The sequence below is a fragment of the Pristiophorus japonicus genome, chromosome 2 (assembly GCF_044704955.1).
Source record: "Pristiophorus japonicus isolate sPriJap1 chromosome 2, sPriJap1.hap1, whole genome shotgun sequence".
Taxonomy (NCBI): Eukaryota; Metazoa; Chordata; class Chondrichthyes; family Pristiophoridae; genus Pristiophorus; species Pristiophorus japonicus.
Window position 1 is genome coordinate 330,002,696 of NC_091978.1, and position 23,320 is coordinate 330,026,015.

A 23,320-nucleotide genomic window follows, 5' to 3' on the forward strand; every position below is an offset into this window, starting at 1 on the left:
CCACAGCACACACCCGGGTATAGTAATGATGAAAGCGATAGTCAGATCCCACGTGTGGTGGCCCGGTATCGACTCTGACTTAGATTCCTGTGTACGGCAATGCAGCGTGTGTGCTTAGTTGAGCAACGCGCCCAGAGAGGCACCACTCAGTTTGTGGTCCTGGCCCTCCAGACCATGGTCAAGGACCATGTCGACTATGCGGGCCCGTATCTCGGTAAAATGTTCCTGGTAGTGGTGGATGCTTTTTCAAAATGGATTGAATGTGAAATAATGTCGGGAAGCACCGCCACCACCACCATTGAAAGCCTGAGGGCCATGTTTGCCACCCACGGCCTGCCTGACATACTGGTCAGTGACAACGGTCCATGTTTCACCAGTGCCGAATTTAAAGAATTCGTGACCCGCAATGGGATCAAATGTCACCTCAGCCCCTTTTAAACCAGCCTCCAATGGGCAGGCAGAGCGGGCTGTACAAACAATCAAACAGAGCCTTAAATGAGTCATAGAAGGCTCACTCCAAACCCGCCTGTCCCGAGTACTGCTCAGCTACCGCATGAGACCCCACTCGCTCACATGTGTGCCCCCGGCTGAGCTACTCATGAAAAGGACACTTAAAACCAGACTCTCGCTGGTTCACCCCAACCTTCATGATCAGGTAGAGAGCAGGCGGCAGCAACAAAATGTAAATGATGGTCGCGCCACTGTGTCACGGGAAATTGATCTGAATGATCCTGTATATGTGCTAAACTATAGACATGGTTCCAAGTGGATCGCGGGCATGGTGATAGCTAAAGAATGGACAAATTTGCAGAAAGCACCTGGACCAAATGAGGCTGCGGTTCACAGACTGCCCTGAACAACCCACAGCAGATACCACCTTTTTCGAGCCCACAACACACACCCAAGGGATCAACAACACCACCCCGGACCAGGAAATCGAACCCATCACGCCCAACAGTCCAGCAAGGCCAGGCTCACTTAGCAGCCCTGCAGGACCAACAACACGCCAGCCCAGCGAGTGCACAGCCAAAACACCAGAACAGACATTTCTCCCGAGGCGCTCCACCAGGGAAAGAAAGGCTCCCGACCGCCTCACCTTGTAAATAGTTTTCACTTTGACTTGGTGGGGAGTGATGTTGTGTATCTGTAAAGCATGTACTTCCATGTTCCGCCACCAGGGAGCTCGTCCCCTGAAGTCCCAAGGGATCCCAGCATCCCTTGGGAGCACTGTATATAAGCCGGCCCGTAAGGTCTGCTCCTCACTCTGGCGTGTCTTAATAAAGACTGAGGTCACTGTTACTTTAACCTCCCTGTGTGCAGTCTCATCTGTGTTAGGTACACATTATGGACCACTCTGGAGGCTGCCTGCAATACTCCCCTCAGCAGGTCTCTGAGTTCATTGTGGTGTGCTGCATGCTGCACAACTTAGCTATCATGAAGGGACAGGATTTGCCAATGGGGATTGCAGGACCACCTCAGGAGAGAGGAGGAGGAGGAGGATGAGGAGGAGGATGAGGAGGAGGAAGAGGAGCCTGGCAAGGAACCCATGCCACTATCACCCCACCACAACCACAGGGGAGGCATCGTGGAGATTTTGCCGCTGCAAAAGCCTTATGTCAGCAGCTGATAATTGAATGCTTTGCTTGAAGAGTGAACGGCATGTTTGACCGTTGCCTGACCACTCTATCCCACCATGTTGATTATTTCCCCTCTTATTCTGCAAATGAGACACTACACAGGAATGGTTAAGGTAAACAAAATAATTTATCAAACATTGTTAACTTTTATAACTTTATTAACATAATTTGCAAACTTTGAAACTTTAATAAAATAACATAAATTATCTGCATCCAGCAGTGTGATTAAACAACAACAATATAACCAACAGAATGCAGAACATAATGCAGCAATCCCTGCCCCACTGTCTTTTACGACCAGCTTCCTCCCTTCCCCCTCCCGTTACCCTTATTCCCCTCCCTTGCCTGCTGCTCGTATCCAAAGTGGCACCACGATGGTGTGCAGCAAAGTTGCCAGAGCGCTGCTGTGTTGGGGGAGAGACATTGGAGACGCCGCCTGGGGAGATACTGGACCCAGCTCTTGGCGTGAAAGGCCCGACTTCAGACTGGGGAGCCTCGTCATCAGTGTTGCCAGTCACAGATGGTGTGGGTCTGGGTGTCACACTGGGGAATGCAGAGCGTATGGCGGAAGGGTTTATGGACTGCATCACCTGCCCAAGCTAAAGCAGAGTTGTGCCTGTGATACACCATATTCGGAAAGGCTTCTCGTCACACTCTCCAGGACTCCAGTGTGACTGGTGGAGGTCACCAGCTTCGTGTGGGCAGTGATGGCCTCGCAGGTTTCGCGGCTCGCACCAACAATCTGTGACCCTACCTCTAATAGTTGTAGTGAGATTCTCGATGGTCGCGGGAATCCTACCCAGGACATCAAGGAGCTGACGGGTGAGCTGGATGCTCTCCCTAGACAATCCCACCATGTCCAGTTCCACGTCTGCCTGTATGTCAGCAGACCGACTTTGCTGACTCACCCTCCGGAGAGATGGCATACGGGATTCAATCCCAGAACTTCGTTGCTGCATGCCACTAGTTCGATGAGCCTCGGAGGTCGCAAAGCCCAAGAAAGTTACATCATCCTCAGACAAGGTGTTTGTTGGTAGAAAAAGAGGCGTGGACTGCATCTGTCCCGGAGTCGGCTGACCTGTGAACTCCTCTTCCTCCTCTACATGATGGCTTGACGTGGAGGGCTGATCCCAGGGATTCGGCGCCTGTGGCTGGTCATCTGGAAGTAGAAAGCAACAGACAAGTGGTTAGCAGCAGGGGAGAGGGTAGGGTGACATGAGGAAGGTTACATAGCACAGGCTCATTTGAAGGACTGCTGCTACTCCATTATATCTAGTCCAGAGACACTGCATCACATTGCCCTAACCTTAGTCCACAGACACTGCATCACATTGCCCCAACCCAGCCCAGGACTTACCCTCAGTATGCAAGCGGGGATCAGTGCTCCCAGTGGCAGTTGCCCAACCTGAGATGCCGATAAGGCCTGCCACTTGCTCATCGAGGTAGGTCTGTGGCAGGGTCTGAGGTGGATCGCTGCCTGTCTGCACCTGTTTGCGGCAGTTATGGGACTTCTTTGCCCGCGAAGATGAAAATGGGAATGGTTACCAGAGGGTCCATCTACTCTTGTGGCATATACAGATAGCCACCAAGACACTTATACCATACTGTCTGAATGTAATAGAGTCCTCTGTTTAATAGCCTTGGAAGTTGCACGTGGTTCATCAGGAGGACGTTGAAGTGCGTAAACATCTTATGAGATCTCCGAAAGCAATCTTAATAATGTATAAGGATCATTCATAGCAAATAGGGTGCCAAATAAGCCTGCCTATGAGTAATGCATTTTAGGAGGCAACCCTGAGAGTGCTGAGAAACAGCAACAGCATGAGAACAAATAGTGTGTCAGATTTATAATTGAAATAATAAAGGAGTGCATCAATAAAAATTGTATTCACTCTAATGACCCTCGAAAGATCATTAAACCTTTTTCGGTGCTGTGTGGCATCCTGACTACAGTGTCTGAGGCAGAGACCTCCTCAGCGATTTCCCTCCATGTTCTATTAAAAATGGTGGCGGGGTCTAGATCCACCCCTCTGGTGTAATTCTTGCCATCTCCTTTCTACAGTCCCCACAAGAGCTTCGTTAGCCTCTTGAGTAAATCGCCTGGCATGCTGTCTGCTATCCTTCTCCTCCATGATCAAAATCAAATGATAAAATGGCTGATTCTACCCCGGATGTACTGCACATGTGCGCAGCCTTGCCCTGCATTAGCGTTTGCCTTCGGACTGCAGACCAGAAGCGCGGGAAGAAAAAAAAAATTGCGCATGCGCAGAACGGACGTTTTTTTTTAGTGCTGGAACTTTTGGCTCCGGTGCACAAGTTCTGTGGTGCAACGCCAAAGTTAGCGCTAACGATCGTCATGTACTTTCATTTGCCGAAAGTTGCATGCTCTGGCGCTAACGCTAACCCAACGCTAAAATTTTGATTTCAACGTGATTTGCGCCCAGAAACAGGCAAAATCGCAAAAAGCCAAAAATCCAGCCCTTAGTGTGGAAGCAAGTCATTCTCGACTCCGATGGACTGCCTCAGAAGAAGGAGAAGACAAGTGACTTTGTTCTCGTATGATTGGCTCAGAATTACATAGAAGTTCCAACACAGAAACAAAATGATCAACCCAACCAGTCTGCGTTGATGTTTATCCTCCACATAATAAGGAAGTCTAATCCCGTATGCCTGCCCTGTTCCCATATCCCTTTCTTCCACCTTGGTTTCAACCACGTGTCTAACTTGTTCTTAGAAGTTGACATGGTCTCTGCTTCAATCATTGACTTCAATAGTGCATTCCATAGCCTCACAACTCTCTGCGTAAAAAAACTTGTGTTCTTATCCTAAACCTCTCACATTTAATCTCAAATCTTTGTCCTCTTGTTCTAGACCCCTCAACCACTGGAAAAGTCTGTTTTATTGACTCTGTCCCATGCCTTCATAATTTTATACAGCTCCATCAAATTACCATGTAATCTCCCCTGTTGTAACAAAAAAGCTTAAATTTTTCTTTATATTTGTTGAAGGCAAATCACTGACTTGGTTTGGAAATTGTTGTGTATGCAATAACTGTTAGACTGAGTACTGTTTAACTCCAAGAGGTATAACCTTGGCTCTGCTTTAATAAGGCCCAAAGTGAATAATATACAAAATGGTTGGCCTCCAACAGTGATGTCATCTAATGGCTAGTGATCCCAAAAGTACATACATGACAGAAATTGGCTGAGTGTTAGGAAAGAGAGAGTAGGGGAAATGCGCAGGTACTCTAATTGGCAGAATGTAGCTGGTGAGGCTTCAACTATTCACCATATTTATTAACGACTTAGATGATGGGATAGAAACCCACATATCCAAATTAAGATAGGCAGTATTGTTAGCAGTGTATATGGAAGTACAGGTTGAATCTCTCTTATCTGGGACTCCCTTAACCAGCAGCACCCCTCGTCCGGGACCATTCTGAGACACTTAGCACCTGCCGACTCTTCGAGGCTCCGCCGACTCTTTGGGGCCCCCCGCATACTGATTGGCTGGGCAGATTGTCGGTCAGTCAGCCAATCAGCGCACACACATACTTATCCCAGCAACAGCACTTAAAGATGCAGTCCCCCCCAAACACGTAACCTCCCCTCATCCGGCAAAATCCCTTGTTCGGTCAGGCCAGATCCCGAGGGTGCCGGATAAGGGAGGTTCAACCTATATAAAATTACAAAGAGATAGTAATAGATTAAGCAAATGGGCAAAACTGTGGCAAATGGATTTCAATGTAGGCAATGTGAGGTCATCACTTTGGACCTAACCAGGATAAAACAGAGTGTCTTCTAAATGGTGGAAATCTAGAAACAGTGGAGGTCCAAAGACACTTGGGGGTCCATGTACACAGATCATTAAAATAATCAGAAAGGCTAATGGAATGCTAGCCTTTATATCTAGAGGACTAGAATACAAGGGGTAGAAGTTATACTGCCGCTATACAAAGTCTTGATTAGACAATACCTGGAGTACTGTGAGCAGTTCTGGGCACCATACCTTAGGAAGGATATATTGGACTTGGAGGGTGTTGTGTATGAATAACTGTTAGACTGAGTACTGTTTAACTCCAAGAGGTATAACCTTGGCTCTGCTTTATTACTGCCCAAAGTGTCTAATATACAAAAGGGCTGGCCTTTTATACTTGGGCTGCACACCAGTGCATGCAGCCCAATGGCCTCCAACAGTGACACCATCTAGTGGCTAGTGATCCCAAAAGTACATACATGACAGAGGGAGTGCAGTGTAGATTTACCAGAATGATACCCGAACTCCAAAAGTTTAATTATGAGGAGAGATTACACAAACTAGGGCTGTACGTCCCTGGAATTTAGAAAATTAAGGTGTGATTTGATCAAAGCTTTCAATATATTAATGGTAGCTGATAGGGTAGATAGAGAGAAACTATTTCTGCTGGTTGCGAAGTCTTGTTGCACCAGAGCACTAGTGTGATCTCAGCAGCATAAACAGGCGAAGGGAGGGGGGACACCACCTCACCCACCTGTCCCTCTCTCCTACAGCAGCCACTGCGGCTCCGCCTGGCCTCATGTTCACCTCTCTTTGCTCGTCCAGATCAAGGGGGATGATTATCAAGATATCCTAACCAAGTACTCCATTTCTCCTGGTGACTCCAATAGGGTGGAGTAGCACAGCACCTACTCTTTTTGGTAAGTCCTCAGAAAATTTGCGGAATAATGTTGCTCGAGTGTTGATGAAGTCTTGACCAAGTATCACAGAAAGTCCCCCAATGTGTTTCAGAGATGCTCTTCACAACTCCAGCAGCAAGTGAACAAGAAATGGTGATTATCCCTTTAAGTAGGGCTTGAAATCAACATCAATGCCGTGCTTACTTCCAAACAGCTGGCTGTTGTTAGGAGGTGGGTTAAGACAAGCGCTAGCCATCAAAATACTGTGCAGCCTTTTTAATGAGTGCTAGCAGGTATTTTAATTGGCAGTGTAACTATTTGCACTGCACTTTTTTTGACAGACATCCATCAGTCAAGCACCGCCCATCAAGCTCTGTGCCCCCCACAGCCCCGAATCATTCCCTCCACATGGTGCTGAGAAGCAGGACCTGGGGCCCGCTTAGGCCCCGACCCCGACTCTCTCCCACCTCCCTCGACTCTCTACCATCCCCTCTCTACCACCCCCCCGACTCTCTCATCCCCCCCCCCGACTCTCTCCCCACCCCCAACCCAACTCTCTCCCCACCCCCCTACCCGACTCTCTCCCACCTCCCCACCCGACTCTCTCCCGCTCCGACCCCTCTCGGTGGGACCGAAAGCAGCCGCGGCAAGCAGAGAAGCAGCGGGGGGGCTGAGAAGGATGGAGGGAGAGGGAGAGAGAGACTAGGAGAGATAGGGGAGTTGGGGGGAGAGTGAGTGAGACTGGTTGAGAGATAGAGACAGGTGGGGGTAGGGGGAAAGAGACATGGGTGGAGGGGGAAAGAGAGACTGAGGGGGGAATTGGAGGGGAGAGGGGAGAGGGGAGAGGGGGATCTCAGGGAAGATGGATCACGTTCTTCCAACCCCTACAAGGGACATCATTGGAGCGGATGATATCCAGAAACCGTGACACAGTCACTATTCACTTTATACCCAATAAACCTGTTAACAATCTGTACACAATGCCTGCCCCATCTATGGTGGGGCGGGAGAGGATGCACTTGGACTGGGGTAAGGCACTTCGGCTGGGGGAGGCATGCACTTGGACTGGGGGAAGGCACTTCGGCTGGGGGAGACATGCACTTGGACTGGGGTAAGGCACTTCGGCTGGGGGAGACATGCACTTGGACTGGGGTAAGGCACTTCGACTGGAGGAGGCATGCATTTGGACTGGGGTAAAGCACTTCGGATGGAGGGGAGGCATGCAGTTGGACTGGGGTAAGGCACTTTGGCTGGGGGAGGCATGCACTTGGACTGGGGTAAGGCACTTCGACTGGGGGAGGCATGCACTTGGACTGGGGTAAGGCACTTTGGCTGGGGGAGGCATGCACTTGGACTGGGGTAAGGCACTTTGGCTGGGGGAGGCATGCACTTGGACTGGGGTAAGGCACTTCGACTGGGGGAGGCATGCACTTGGACTAGGGTAAGGCACTTCAGCTGGGGGAGGCATGCACTTGGACTGGGGTAAGACTGGCCCTTGCTGTCTTCTGGGGAGCTCTGTCCTCTGTCACTTCAGCAAGTTAAAGTGGATCGAGTTACAATTTGCAAAGTCAGTGAGACCTTGGGATGGGCGGTTCCAGTTACACATTCCTGCGAAACTTCATGGTGCGGCTTATCCTCCAAGGGGACCATAGACAAATGGTGGAGCATGGTGGCCATTTTTGCAGTACAAATAAGCGCATCCTTTAAGTGGCAATCAGCCCCTTAACGTGCCTTCATGCGGCCATTCCTAGCACAAGCTTCAGTTTCTTTACCAAGGTGGCATCTTGCGCTAAATGTGGGCTTAACTGCCATTTCTGCTCAAGTCCCCATCTTGACCACCTTGGAGGATCGAGCGACTGAATGCCCTGGCAAAAATTGCCCCCCTCATGTCTTTCCAACTCTTTGCAAGACATTTATTAATCTTTGAAACTCCACACTGTTAAAGATTTTCTTATAGTCTATGATGGATTTCCTTCTTCATTTCTATTCCCTGTTCACAAATCATACTGAAAGCAAATATTTCTTCACATATTTGTTTACCACTTCTAAAACCAACTGAATCTTTAGTTAACTCCCAATCTAGCTTACTTTTTATTCTTCCTAGTATTCATTTTAGCAATGTATTAACAGCATGGTTGATGAGAGTGGTGGTCCTTTCCTTTCCATGTTCTGTACCATTAAATTTTGGGGAGTGTTTTAAATATAGAACTGCTAAAGTACAGGGATAGCATTCCTGTAGATCATATTACAGTTGGGTAATTTACTGTACATTTATCTTTCCTATACTATACAGTGTCCATGTCAGGTAACTATCTTCTCTGTCTGTATTTCCTTTATAGCATGCTCATCTTCTGATGCAGTACTTTTAACTAAAAGTTCTACATATTTTTCCTATCTAGCTTTAATATTTTTAATCACTTGAAATATCTATATCTTTCTTAATGCAACTAATCATTGCATTTCCTTCCTTTTGCTTGTTAGCTGTTTAATTTTTTTTGTGTGGATTTTCTGCTCTTATTTTCTGTCCAGATTATTTGTTTCTCTCCACTATTTTGTTGAGCAAGATTCTGATCTTTACAGCCACTGGGTTGTAGTTTGAGTTGAACTCTGTAAATAGGCTTTGTTTTTGTTAAGTATCGAATAACTCCACGAGGCTAAGTACGGTGAGCTAGTTCAGGCATGACCTTACTCCAGTTTATTTATTCTCACGTAATGGCTGCCAACATTATATACCCAGCTTGCATGTGTCTGCCAGTGACCATTAGGACTCCGAGAGTCGCGCCCTCCTGTGGCAGGTAAAACCCAGTTAACATACATAACATCATTCCCCCCAAAGTCCTTGGTATAGGTTGTATTTACAAGTTGAGCTGGTCCGGGGCCTTCCGCTCCCTGGTTGATCTTCTCAGTTTGAACCCAAGCGTTGCGAGTACCATTGCTACATTGCGGAGCAGTCAGTCTAACAGGACTGTCGGGGATGGTAGGTTCGTCTTCGTGAATGACACAAGGGTCAACTGATGGTTGGATGTGTGTTGGTTGGTCGATGATGAGGTCATCTTCAATTTGTTCTGGGTTGTCTGAATTGCAGTTTGGTTTGGTCGATGTGCCTCTTGCACGTTTGGCCATTTAACAGTTTGACTACAACCACCCTGTTCCCCTCCTTGGCCAAAACTGTGCCAGCAACTCACTTTGGACCATGACCATAATTCAAGACAAACACAGGATCATGAACAGCAATGTCATGTGATACAGCCACGCAATCGTTGCATTGCTGCTGTTGCCTTCTGGTTTCGACATGATCATTGAGATCCGGGTGTATAAGGGAGAGCCTGGTTTTAAGGCCTCTCTTCATTAACAGCTCGACAGGAGGGACCCCGGTGAGCGAGTGGGGTCTCGTCCGGTAACTGAGCAGAATGCGGGACAAGCGGGTCTGTAGGGAGCTGTGAGTCATGCATTTTAGGCTCTGCTTAATGGTTTGGACAGCCCGCTCCACTTGACCGTTAGACGTGGGTTTGAAAGGGGCAGACCTGACATGCTTGATGCCATTACGGATCATAAACTCGTGGAACTCCGAACTGGTGAAACACGGTCTGTTGTCGCTGACAAGGATGTCAGGCAGGCCATGGGTGGCGAACATGGCCCGGAGGCTTTCAATAGTGGCTGTGTATGTGCTGGATGACATGATTACACATTCAATCCATTTGGAGTAAGCATCCACTACCACTAAAAACATTTTGCCGAGAAAGGGGCCGGCAAAGTCTATGTGGGTCCTTGACCACGGTTTGGATGGAGACTCAGTGGAGCCTCCACAGGTGCGTTACTCAGTTGCATGCAAGTGTTACACTGATGCCACATGACTCCAAGTCCGAGTCAATGCCGGGCCACCAAATGTGAGACGTGGCAATGGCCTTCAGCATGACAATGCCTGGGTGGCTACTATGTAAATCTCACACAAAAGTTTCCTTGCCTTTTTTTGGCATAACAACATGATTACCCCATAACAGACAGACAATCAGACTGAATAGACAATTCATTTTGCGGCGGCTATAAGGCTTAATTTCATCCTGCAATTCCCTGGGAATGACAGACCAATTTCCATTTAGGAAACACCTTTTTACGCTTGACAGTACAGGATCCTGGCTGTTCCTGGTTCTAATTTGGCAAGCCATGACGGGTGACTCTTTCCGCTCTCGAAAGCATCCATGACCAGCAACAAATCTGCGGGCTGCGGTATTTCCACCCCGGTTGTGGGCAATGGTAGCCAGCTAAGCGCATCAGCACAGTTTTCAGTGCCTAGTCTGTGGTGGATGACATAATCATAAGCGGATAATGTCCGTGCTCATCTTTGGATGCGGGATGAGGCACTGGTGTTTATACCTTTACTCTCAGGAAACAAAGAAATGAGCAGCTTGTGGTCTGTTTTAAGCTCAAACCGAAGCCCAAACAGGTATTGGTGCATTTTCCTAACCCCATATACTCATGTTAAAGCCTCTTTCTCTATTATAGACTCTTTCAGCCTTAGACAGACTTCTGGACGCGTATGCAACTGGTTGGAGTTTGCCTGATACATTGGCTTGCTGGAGCACACAACCGACCCCATATGATGAGGCATTGCAGGCCAGCACTAAATGCTTACATGGGTCATAGTGTACCAGTAATTTATTGGAACATAGCAGGTTCCTGGCCTAATCAAAGTCTCTGTCTTGAGATTTGCCCCAAATCCAGTTGTTACCCTTTCTCAGCAACATGTGCAAGGGCTCTAGCAATGTGCTCAAACTAGGTAGAAAGTTACCAAAATAGTTGAGAAGACCCAGGAACGAACGCAGCTCCGTCACACTCTGGGGTCTGGGTGCATTCTTGATGACCTCTGTCTTTGAGTCTGTAGGCCTGATGCCGTCTGCTGCAATCTTTCTCCCCAGGAATTCGACTTCTGGTGCCATGAAAACGCACTTGGAGCATTTTAGCCTGAGTCCCACTCTGTCCAGACAACATATAACCTCTTCCAGGTTATGCAGGCGTTCGGTGGCGTCGTGACCAGGATGTCATCTTGGAACACAACAGTTCTCGGGACAGACATCAGCAAACTCTCCATGTTTCTCTGAAATATGGCTGCTGCCGAGTGAATTCTGAAAGGGCATCTGTGGCATATAAACAGTCCTTTGTGCATGTTGATGCATGTCAGTTTTTTCGAAGTTTCGACCAGCCCCTGTGTCATGTAAGCGGAGGTCAGGTCCGATTTGGTGAACGACTTCCCCCCTCGCCAGCAGTGCAAACAGGTCGTCAGCCTTGGGTAACAGGTACTAATCCTGTATTAAGACTCGGTTGATCGTTACCTTGTAGTCGCCGCAGATCCTGACCGTGCCATCACTTTTCAACACCGGGACAATTGGACTGGCCCATTCGCTGAACTCAACTGGTGATATGATTCCTTCCTGTTGAAGTCTGTCCAGTTTGATCTCGACCTTCTCCCTCATCATGTATGGAACCGCCCGAGCCTTGTGATGGACAGGTCTTGCATCCAGGCCTAGGGGATTTGCACCTTGGCTCCCATGAAGTTGCCGATGCCTGGTTCGAACGAGGGAAACTTGCTCAGCATTTGAGCACACAAAGTGTCGTCCACTGATGATAAGGCTTTAATATCGTTCCAGTTCCATTTAATTTTCTCAAGCCAACTCCTGCCGAACAGATTTGGGCTATTGCCTGGAACGATCCACAACGATAAATCATATGCAGCTTCGCATTGATTGGGCTCAGTTTGGGTCTTTTTGCCTTAGTATCCCACAGCTTTTCAAAAGCTCTCTGGCTCATTATTGACTAACTCGCACACGTGTCTAATTCCATGGATACTGGAACCCCATTTAATTTAACTTCCAGCATTGTCGGAGGACTTTTGGTAAAAAAATGTACCCCATACACTTCTTCGTCCTGTACCTCAGGTTGAGTTGCCTGTGCCACTTGATCCACGCTGGATCGATCATCCTCAGCCACATGGTGTGTCACAGCACGCTTGCTCGGTGTGAACACATTTGCTGAAAGTGCCCCATTGTTGCACAGCTTTTGTACACGTAATGCTTGAATCGGCATTGATGGGCCCGATGATAGCCCCCGCAACGCCAACAAGGCAAGATTTGATTCACCCCCGATGGCGGACTTTGAGCAGTTACCGGTCGTACGAACTCTGACGAGTAAGCCCTGCCATGTGCAGTTCTGCCTGCCGACGATATTATTTTATGCACAGTACTTGCTGGTGAGTTTCGATGCTAGGAAGATATCTGTTTCGAGTTTTCGTCCGTGGGCATGCATGCCTGGGCGATCGTGATGGCCCTGCTCAGGTCTAGCGATTCAGCAGCCAGCAGCTTTCGAAGGATGACCTCATGGCCAATGTCAAGCATGCAAAAGTCCCACAGCATTTCCTCCAACACAGCTCCGAAGTTGCACGGCCCAGCGAGGTTCTGAGATCGGCGACAAATTCCGCCACGTCCTGGCCCTCGGAACGATTGTGCGTATATAAACGATACCTTGCCGTGATGATGCTTGCTTCGGCTTAAAGTGGTTCCAAACCAGCGTACACAATTCAGCGTAAGTATTACATGTTGGTCGAGTCGGAGAACGTAGATTCTTGATAAGGCCATAAATTTTTGACCCACAAACGGTGAGGAGAACCGCTCTGCGCTTAATTGCATTATCGGTTTCTACCAATCCATTGGCTACGAAGTACTGGTCGAGGTGATCAGTGAAATCCTCCCAATCTTCCCCTTCCATGAATCTCTCCAAAATTCCAACAGACATGGTGCATGAAAGTTCGGATTTTTAACTCGTTGCCAATTGTTAAGTATCGAATAACTTATCGAAGGCATAACCTTACTCCAGTTTATTTATTCTCAAAGTGAGGATTCAACATGGCTGCAAACATTGTATACATGGCTTGCACGTGTCTGCCAGTGACCATTAGGACTCCGACAGTCGTGCCCTCCGGTGGCAGGTAAAACCCAGTTAACATATATAAGTTTTCATGTTGGCTACCAAGCTAAGTAAATCTATCACATGGGTCAGACATAAATTACCTTCCAAAGCACGGAACAAATCTCTCAGAAGTGCTGCCAAATAATCATAAATCTTGTTAGCTTTCTGTGTTCTAGCTAAGTACAATCCATCCAGATCTTTGACACTGAATTCAGCAAGGCCGGACCCACAGTGTTGGTGGATCAGGTAGCGTACCTGTGGCAAAAGGTCACTTGGGATTTGCAAGATCTCACAGCACACCAGGGCCAGTGACAGGATAGTCTGAATGTTGCATGGTCAGGAAAATGCCGCATCCATTGTATGAAGAGAATTTCACTGCCTTCCATCACTAGAGGCGGAGACCCCATAGCTGAGGCTATCAGCCGGTGTGGACAGTGTAGTGGGAGCTTTACTCAGTATCTAACCCGTGCTGTACCTGCCCTGGGAGTGTTTGATGGGACAGTGTAGAGAGAGCTTTACTCTGTATCTAACCCGTGCTGTCAGTAAAAGTGACCATGAAGCTGTCGGATTGTCGTAAAAACACAACTGATGCCCTTTAGGGAAGGAAACCTGCAGTCCTTACCCAGTCTGGGTCTATATGTGACTCCAGTCCCACACCAAGGTGGGTTAATCCTAACTGCCCTGTGATGTTGCCCAGTGAGCCACTCAGTTGCATCAAACTGCCCCACGCAGCAGTTCAGCACCTCCTCAGGGTTCAGGCTGGAAACTCCAGTCCTGTCCGCGATGCCCACAATCCCGAGAATGAATGAACAAGTACAAGTGTCCTGTGCTGTTGCACCAAGACCAAGTTAGTTCTCCTGTTGTCTGATTCACACCCAACCACTCACCCTGCTCGAGTGTCGCTAACTCTGCTCTGGCATATTCCTGGAGCTTTCATCGCCTAACCTCCCGCCTCTAATACCCCCACAGTCAAACACTCGTGATTGGAGCGTGGGCAAGTACAGCAGAAGCGGTGAGGTCAGGGCGGAGGAGATTGCAGAGCGACGTGATCGGGGCCCAGGAGAGGCGAGAGTTCGAGGCCCAGGAGAGGCGAGGACCCAGGGACAGCATGGGCCAACCCACACTGTGATATGTGTGCGTACTAGGTCCGTTCGGCAAAGCTGGTCTCCAGTCATCTTGGTTAATCCTTGCTACTGGACCAAGACCTAGCTCTGTCAAGCCCGTGTGGTGGCTGGTGTGCAACGGTCACCACACGTTAAAAAAACCCATGCACAGGCATCTTCCACCCTTCAGGATGTAGTTCAGGTCCTTCATAGAAACACCTGTGAACTTTTTGACGTGGAAGCAAGTCACGAGGGACTACCTATGAATCCATCCAAATTCATTACTTGAAGCACTAGATAAATCAAGCAAAGCAAATTATTCTATAATTAACCTAATTCTAGGAATGCTTGGAATATTAGTCAAGCAATACTGATCCAATAATGTGCAAAATTAAAAAAAAACTAGAAATATGAAAATATAAACATTTAAAATATTCATCCGTGCGCTATTAATGTAGATACATTTCTTGTGTTAGAAGTCGCAATATTTCCTTGGTTTTGTGCTTCAAATTGTAGTTCCTTCTACTGTTACCATTAGCTATTTTTGTAAAGAGTTAAGCATTTTGATTCCTTTGAAGAATCCTCCATTTTGAGAGCAGAATGAGACATTCACCATATGTCCTTACTATACAGTATAAATGCACACGAGGCCCATACTTGAGAGAAGGTCACTCTGTGACCAGTTACCTTTATTACCAAGACCTCAAGTGATGAAGGTGGGTGTGTGGATATCTGAACGGAATATATGGAATTAAGAACAGTAAAGTAAACGGGATATATGAAAATGTATAAGCCATGGAAGAATAGCTGGGAGAATGTCAGATTGCACATAGTGCAACATCAGCATAGTTAACAGTCTTTCCCAAGGTTTCAAGTCACTAATCCTGCCAATAACATAAATTGTAACATGAAATGAATATACGGATAAATCTGCAGAATTGCAGTTAGTAGTCACACCACTAGATTGAAACATTCAGAGGCAATGCTTGAGCTTTCGTAAAAACATCTCATATAAATTGACTAATGAGTGGCTGAGTTAGAATGTCAATCTAATTGTATTTTGTTATCTGATTTCAAAACTGTATAACTGTTGTCGCTTTACAATGTAACTTCACCTATCCGTAGGGAGTGTATACGCTCTATCCAGAGGGTATATCTTCTGTCTGATAGGTCTTGCCGGCCGGTAAAATAAAGACTGCTTTGTTCAAAGCACAAGAGGTATTCGACTCAGTAATTTTACTGAACCAGATTGAGAGAAAAGAATCTACATTTACATTTGGTGTCAGAAGTGGGATCTCAACGGACAACTGCCGAAAACTTGCGAATTAAGAGCCAGACTAACCTTGGACGAGACAGGGGGGAAGTGGCCACTGGAGTGAGTATGATTTCAATACTGTTCCAGTTTCCCCCGGTTTCAAAAGTCTGAGAAAAGTTTAGCCACTCGCTGGTTCTCGGGTAGTGTCTGAACGAGATTCATAACAATTTGGCGAATACCTTCTAAATTTAGAAATAAGTGTTCAATTCAGGTACGACGTCAACCTTGTATATCACTTGGCCCGTCTAGGCACTGATTGAATTTAAATCCCGCAGCAATTCGGAAGGTAGGGCCGACGCGAACGTGCAACGACGCGAGACGCGCAGCGATGCGAGCGTGCGGCCAAGTGGAGGAAGGCAGACGCAGACGCACGGCAATGTAAACGCGTGGTGACGCGAGACGTGCGGTGGCGCGAGCGAGTAAACGTGGGCCGACATGAACACGCAGCAACGCGAACCTCGAAAGTCAGTGCTGATTTCTGTAAGTCGCTGTGTGTTGAGTTTGTTAAGCGTGTTTCGGTGGAATCGCGTGGAGACGCGAGCCGCGGGGCGACGCGGCTGTGTGTTGAGTTTGTTAAGCGTGTTTCGGTGGAATCGCGTGGAGACGCGAGCTGCGGGGCGACGCAGCTGTGTGTTGAGTTTGTTAAACGTGTTAGATTAGTAAGTCTGTTTTTAAGTAAAGTCTGTTTTTAAGTAAAGTCTGTTTTTAAGTAAAGTCTGTTCGTTTTAAGTTTGTTTAAAATCGCATGACTACGTGAACGCGTAATGATACGATAATGGGTAATCAATTGGATAAAACAACGGATGCGGGTAGTCCGTTACAAAAGTTATGTGAAGAATTCCCTGAGAGAGCTGAAGACTTTAGAAAATTATCAGGAGCCCCGAACAAATTATTGGGAGATGAACAATGGCCTCTAGGTGGCACTAGAAGCGTAGAGGTAGCAAAAAAAAGCACAGGGATTAATTTGGAGAAGGGGACGAGGAAAAGGGGACAAACATTTAATTGCAACATGGCGACATTATTGTCAAAAGTTAAAAGATGCATCACTTCTGTCAAGTTGGCAAACAAATGCTATTAAATTAGGACTTTCATTGACGGAGGGAACCCATGTTAAAACTATAGACGTCTTAAAAAAAGAATGTGCGCACGAGAAACTTATTAAGAGATCCTTTGGGACCTCTGAGAAAGGTATTGACCGACTATGTAGTAAAATGGCTGGCTTTGTGTTAACCGAGGCTGATGATGAAATTGATGAGTGGTCACTGACTCAGCGCCCAACGGCGCCTCCCGCACCCCCTGGCCCCTTGCTCCAGTCCTCTTCCAAACACCCTCCACCTTACACTCCGGCGAGAGGAGTTAAAAATAACCCCATACCACCAAAGCAACAAACCCAAACTGACTCCTCATCCTCTGATAGCGATTCGGATCCCCAGTTCACAAGCAATATAGCCGAAAGAACCAGATCTCATACTCGAAAGGGCAGAACTATATCTCGACATCACAGACAGTCCCGTAAATCTTCTAGTCAATCTACCAGTCCAAGTTGTGAAAGACATAGTAAACACCCCCGCCGATTGAGACGCAGAATTGTCAAACAATTGTCAAATAGCTCCGAATCATCCTCCGACCTAGAAATTTCCAGGATCACAAAGTCCCGACACCAATTCCCTGTCAGGCCAATGCCAAATCCTGATGCACAACAAGCTGCAGACCACCCCACTATAGATGTCTATGTGCCCTGGAAACCGAACGAAATTATGGCCCTAACATACCAGAACGAAAAAAAGAACCTATCAAATTTATAGACTATCTTCGAACAACTATTTCAGTTTATAATGCAGAATCAAGGGACCTAGGACGTGCTACTCATGATGCTTTATTGGTAGCGCACCCTAACGATATCCAGGATTGCCTAAATGCTATCTTCAATGCTCTCACCACGACCCTTCAGAAGCTCATTAGTATGGCCACAGTATTAGAAACTAAACCCAAACGTGAAGAAACTGCCAATGAATTTATGGAAAGATTTATTGAAATATACGGGAGTCAATCAGGAGATAATGCCTTCAGGGCAGGAGAAGATTCTCCTCAATTCTGCGCTATTCTACTTCAGTGCCTGCCTTATTCGATTGCTCACGCTATCCGGACAAATAATATGAATTGGGCAGATAACAGTAAAGCCCAGATGGAAAGGGCGGCTAGATATTACTGGCAGGAAAAGAAAGGAGAAGGGGGAGGTGCGCCCCCAACCCGGGTCAAGACTGAATACGTGACTAGAAAGGAAGAGCTGCCTCGGGAAAAAGAACCAAAACCCGACCCCAGGGGATATCAGATGGAACCACAGTATTGCGTGCCGGGTTGGGTGGATAAACAGGGATACGGTTATATCGAACACCCAAATGGCCCGGGCCCTGCTAATTACGGACCGCCCTACTGTCCCCGGCCTGGTATGGCAAGAGGTCGGGTTGGGGAAGACGAAATGGATGTTTTAGTTGTGGGCAGGAAGGACATTGGAGTAAACATTGCCCCTACCGTCAACATGAAACAGGAAAAGGAGGAGGAGGAGGAAGGGGGCAAGGGGGGAGAGGAGGATCTTACACTAACTTCTCCCAGAACAACCCCTTTGGTCAATTGTCCCCCAATTGACTACGCAGCCTGATTGTACAGGGATCCTCCCCGGAAGACGAACCAATGATATTGTTAAAAATTCTGAACGAGTGGAGACCCTTTTTGATAGATACGGGAGCCTTTATGTCTTCTGTACAATCAAAGCTTAAACTCCCTGCCTCTACTGAAACGCAGGAACTTTCAGGATTCCTGGGACAAATCTCGACATTTCCGGTGTCAGAATCAGTTAAAGTGGGTTACCAGGAAGAATCGGTAGAACATCGATTTGTCATCACTACCAATCTGGACTGTAACCTGATGGCTAGAGACCTCCTCTGCAAATTCCAGTTGCATCTGGAGTGTGGAGATGATGGGATTATTGTAAAACAGGAAACCCTTAAGCGGCAGTATTATACCACTAGAACCCCTCAGTGGTGGTCTCTGGACCTGCCGCAGGCACGCTATCACGTAACCCTAGCATATGATCCTAGCGGAAAGAATCAGGACCTGCAGAACTTTTATCATGATCATGAAGGGAAAGTGAAGGGAATTCTATTAAGGGCTAGAGTGGCTGGACCGGAAGGAGAAGCAGATTTTGTGGAAGTGGATAAGAATCTGTGGAAACAGCCCCTAACAATGGCACCGCATATTGCTCGTGAAGTATTAGCCCCTCACCATGCTAGAGATTTGGGAGTTATAGTACGCAAGGCTATAGACGAGGCTGACCCTTACAGCCGGGATGTGCAAATCGTAAAACATGGCCGAACAGTCCAATTTTATGGGGACCCCGAGAAGGTCTTAACGACTCTACAGCATCATACTGACTCGGACATACCTGACTATGTGGATCCTCATGTGTGGGCAGAGGACCCCTCCCATGTGGGTTATACTCCCATTGATCCAATTGAGATCTCGGTACAGAGTAATGTGGACTGGCCCTCTATCTGACAGTACCCACTGAAATCTCAGGCAATACCGAGTATCCACCGACTGATTAAGGGGCTGATGGAACAGGGGATTTTGGTCCGATGCCAGTCCCCGTGTAATACTCCTATAATGGCAGTGCCTAAAGCAGGCAGACCAAACGAATACCGTTTGGTCCAAGACCTTCGAGCTATCAATGCTATCGTCCGGCCCCTGCACGCTCTGGTTCCCAACCCAGCACAGATACTGTCTTTAATCCCAGCAGACGCCAAGATCTTCACAATAATAGACTTCCAACACTCCTTCGCTTTACCGCTAGCCCAGGCGAGTCAGTACCTATTTGCCTTCACTTACCAGGGGCAGCAATATACCTGGACTAGACTTCCCCAAGGGTTCATCCACTCCCCAACCTTATTCTCAAGGTGCCTGCAGAAACAGTTACAATCTCTCACGCTGACTAAGGGATCTACTTTAATTCAGTATGTGGACGATTTACTGATATCCAGCGTAGATAAACCAAGTAATAGAAAGGATGCCAATCAGTTACTGAATTACTTGTTCTCCCTGGGATACATAGTATCCCCGTCAAAGGTCAAAATTGGCCAGTCTCAAGTTAAATTTCTTGGGATCATTTTATCAGGCACCCACCGAGCCTTGGAGTCATGTCGAATTAAACCCATCTGCCAGTTTTCAGTCCCTAGCACGGCTAGACAAATGCGGCAGTGGTTGGGGATGATAAATTACTGTAGATCCTGGATTCCTAATGCTGCCCTGATGACCAAGCAACTCACACCGTACACTACCAAGGAAGGCAACTTTAAATTAGAAACCACCGACATCCAAGCCTTTAAGGAACTAAAAACAGCCCTGCTGCAGGCTCCGGCTTTGGGACGGCCCCTCTACGACCGTCCCTTTCAACTGTATTGCACAATGATGAAAGATTGTGCTATCGCTGTCTTAACTCAGAGACACGGGTATAAACATAGGCCTGTGGCTTACTACTCTTCTAAAATAGATCCCGTTGCCTTGGGACATCCCGTATGTACTCAAATATTAACTGCTGTCTACAATCTGCCGCCAACCTTACCCTTCAGCAGGATATTGTTGTATATACCTCTCACTCCGTAGCTGCCCTTTTGGGCCAACTGCAGACTCAACATCTTACCATGGCTAGGCAAAGTAGATATGAGATCTACCTACTAAATAATCCAAGGCTGACCTTTCGGTACTGTACTGCCATCAATCCGGCCTGTTTTCTTACCGAACCACCCCAAGAATAGGAAGAACCCAGTCATGATTGTTTATCCTTAATTCAGGAGGCCACATCGGTCAGGGAGGATTTAGTTGATGTACCAATGGAGGATCCAGACTGTATTATGTATGTAGACGGAAGTTCTTCCATTGACCCAGAAGGCAGACGAAATTCTGGATACGCTATAGTAGACCAGGAGAATCAGATCGTGGAATCTGCAGCCTTTGAGACCGCCTATTCCGCCCAACAAGCTGAATTATTTGCCCTTACCAGAGCCTGTATCTTGGCTAAAGACCTCAAGGTTAATATCTATACCGACTCTGGGTATGCCTTTGGAGTAACCCATGATTTCGGACAATTATGGAAAAATAGGGGATTCCTAACCTCACAGGGGAGTGAGATATCTCATAAACAGTTAGTATCTGATTTGTTGCAAGCCCTCATGCTCCCCAAACGCATTGCCATTGTTAAATGTACCGCCCACACTACCGGAAAATCTCTGGTTGATAAAGGGAATCGTTGTGCTGACCGAGAGGCCAAACAGGCCTCTCGTGACCAACAGATGGTAGTGCCCAAAATGATGAGTCAGACTAAAAATCCTGCGAAGGATAAGTTAGCCTTGGAAAAACCAATGCCAACCATCCAAGATGTTATAAAAGCACAGGAGGACGCTCCTGAAAAAGATAAACTGTTGTGGAAATATTATGGATGTACTTATGACAATGTTTCTAAACTCTGGACCACTCCCGCGGAACAGACTTGCATGTCTGACGAGTTGGCCTCATGGGTTATAGAATGTCTGCATTTTGCTACTCATTGTGGAGCAAGGGCGACGTGTGATATACTTTTGGCTACTTGGTGGCACCCAAGACTACAGGCTTTGGCCCAAAAAACTAGTAGTCGTTGCCTTGTTTGCCAACAGCATAATCCAGGGAAGGGAGTCCCCTGTGACTGGGGTAAGACGCCCCTACCAGAAGGTCCCTTTGAGAGCTTGCAGTTGGACTACATTGAGTTGCAAAGGGTTCAGTGTTATAAATATGTGTTAGTAATAGTGGATGTATTCAGCAAATGGATTGAATCTTATCCTACCCTAGACAATAAAGCTCAAACTGTTGTTAAAGTGTTAATGAGGGAAATTGTTCCTAGATATAGAAACATAGAAACATAGAAAATAGGTGTAGGAGCAGGCCATTCGGCCCTTCGAGCCTGCACCGCCATTTAATAAGATCATGGCTGCTCGACTGAGTTCCGATAATGGCCCTCACTTTATTGGCCAAGTTAACAAAGAATTCTGCTCCCAGATGCACATCAATCAGCAGCTGCATTGCGCCTACCGACCCCAAGCTGCGGGACTGGTTGAACGTGCTAATCAAACTCTGAAAACCAAACTTGCAAAACTAGTAGCATCAACTGGACTAAACTGGCTTAAACTCCTTCCCATAGCCCTATTCCAGATACGCACTACCCCAACTGGTAAAACTAGGCTGACCCCCGCTGAAGTCATTTATGGTAAACCCCTAAGGACCCCTTGGAATCAGAATGTCCCCTCCACTGTCCAATTCCACCACATGACTGAGGAGATGACCACATACATTCTTTCCTTAACTCAGGCTCTGCGAGAAGCCCACAACCAGGTTCGAGGGGCTCACCTTGACCTCCCAGTTTTACCCGAATCATCCCTCGTGGTTCCAGGGAAGTATGTTTTGATTAAGAAATGGGTTCGAAAAGGATTGGAGCCGCGATGGGAGGGCCCTTTTCAGGTGTTACTCACTACCCCTACTGCAGCTAAGGTAGAAGGGAAAAGTGCCTGGGTTCACCTGCACCACTGCAAGCTCATCACCCTTTAAACAAATTTTGCTGGTTAGTCTAATTCCTGTTTCTGTTCCAGATCTCCTCTTCCCCATAGCTGAACAAGGCAGTTGAAGGAGGACCAGTTTGAACTTTTGCCCGTAAGACAGCCAAATACACCGATGGAGACCTGAAGAAGGGAGACGGGAAAACGGAACTCTTTTAATCAGCAAAATAATTGGACTATTTATCAGAATCCTGAGCCATAAGATGAGACTGTGTCTGTATGCCACTGTCTGCATAATAGTGTTGATATATGACAGTTTTGGCGCATGGGAAGGAAGACAAAGGCGAGAGCTCCATGTAAACACCTTTTTGTATATGTCTTACGTTTATGCGGAAAAAGGGAACTTCTCTAGATGCTGGGTGTGTTCACATATCCCTATACATTCCAAAGGGGGAATTCCTTTGCGCACCATTCCACTAACCCTAACTGAGACTGTTAGATGGATTCAAAGCCAAACTATAGTAACAGGAGGGGGGCCAATACAAGTACGAATGATGGAAGGCGGGTCAAAAGAGGGATCACGGAGATCAGGAGTAACATACCGTTACCACCTGAACGCTCATGGGGAGGTCACCAAGTGGGAGAGTATTGGAGATCCCATTAGTCAGACGTTCCAGGGATGGTACCAACCAACCTACAGCCGGGAAAAGGAACCCCCATTCATAGCTCTGATCAATATCTCAGGGATGGGGAGGCCACCAGGGGGCATATGTCTAATTCGAAATGATACCAGTACCAGGGGACATGTCGTAGGGTATAGCAATTGCCCACACAGTCTCAACCTCACCACAGGTGCACGGGTTACCATTCACTCTCATGATCCAAATAACACAGACGGGAGGTTGTAAGCCCAGTCCTGGGACCCGGAGGCAATATATCAGAAAGCAGCCTTTAACGGCACGTATTTCGTGTGCGGTCATAAGGCATATCCTTGGTTGCCCAGGCAATGGACAGGGTCCTGCTATATGGGATATGTGGTGCCATTTATGCGACAAGTACGTACCTTGGCGGA

The 23,320-nt window shown here is 47.3% G+C and overlaps 1 long non-coding RNA gene across 1 annotated transcript in view; it reads right to left on the reverse strand.

Moving 5' to 3' along the window:
• Positions 1 to 1,964: 1,964 nt before the first annotated feature.
• LOC139234685 (uncharacterized) overlaps positions 1,965 to 23,320 on the reverse strand; it is a 98,850-nt gene continuing 77,494 nt past the window's right edge. The window contains exon 3 of the long non-coding RNA XR_011588328.1: positions 1,965 to 2,796. This is a non-coding gene — a long non-coding RNA (uncharacterized lncRNA). The remainder of the gene's footprint in view (positions 2,797 to 23,320) is intronic.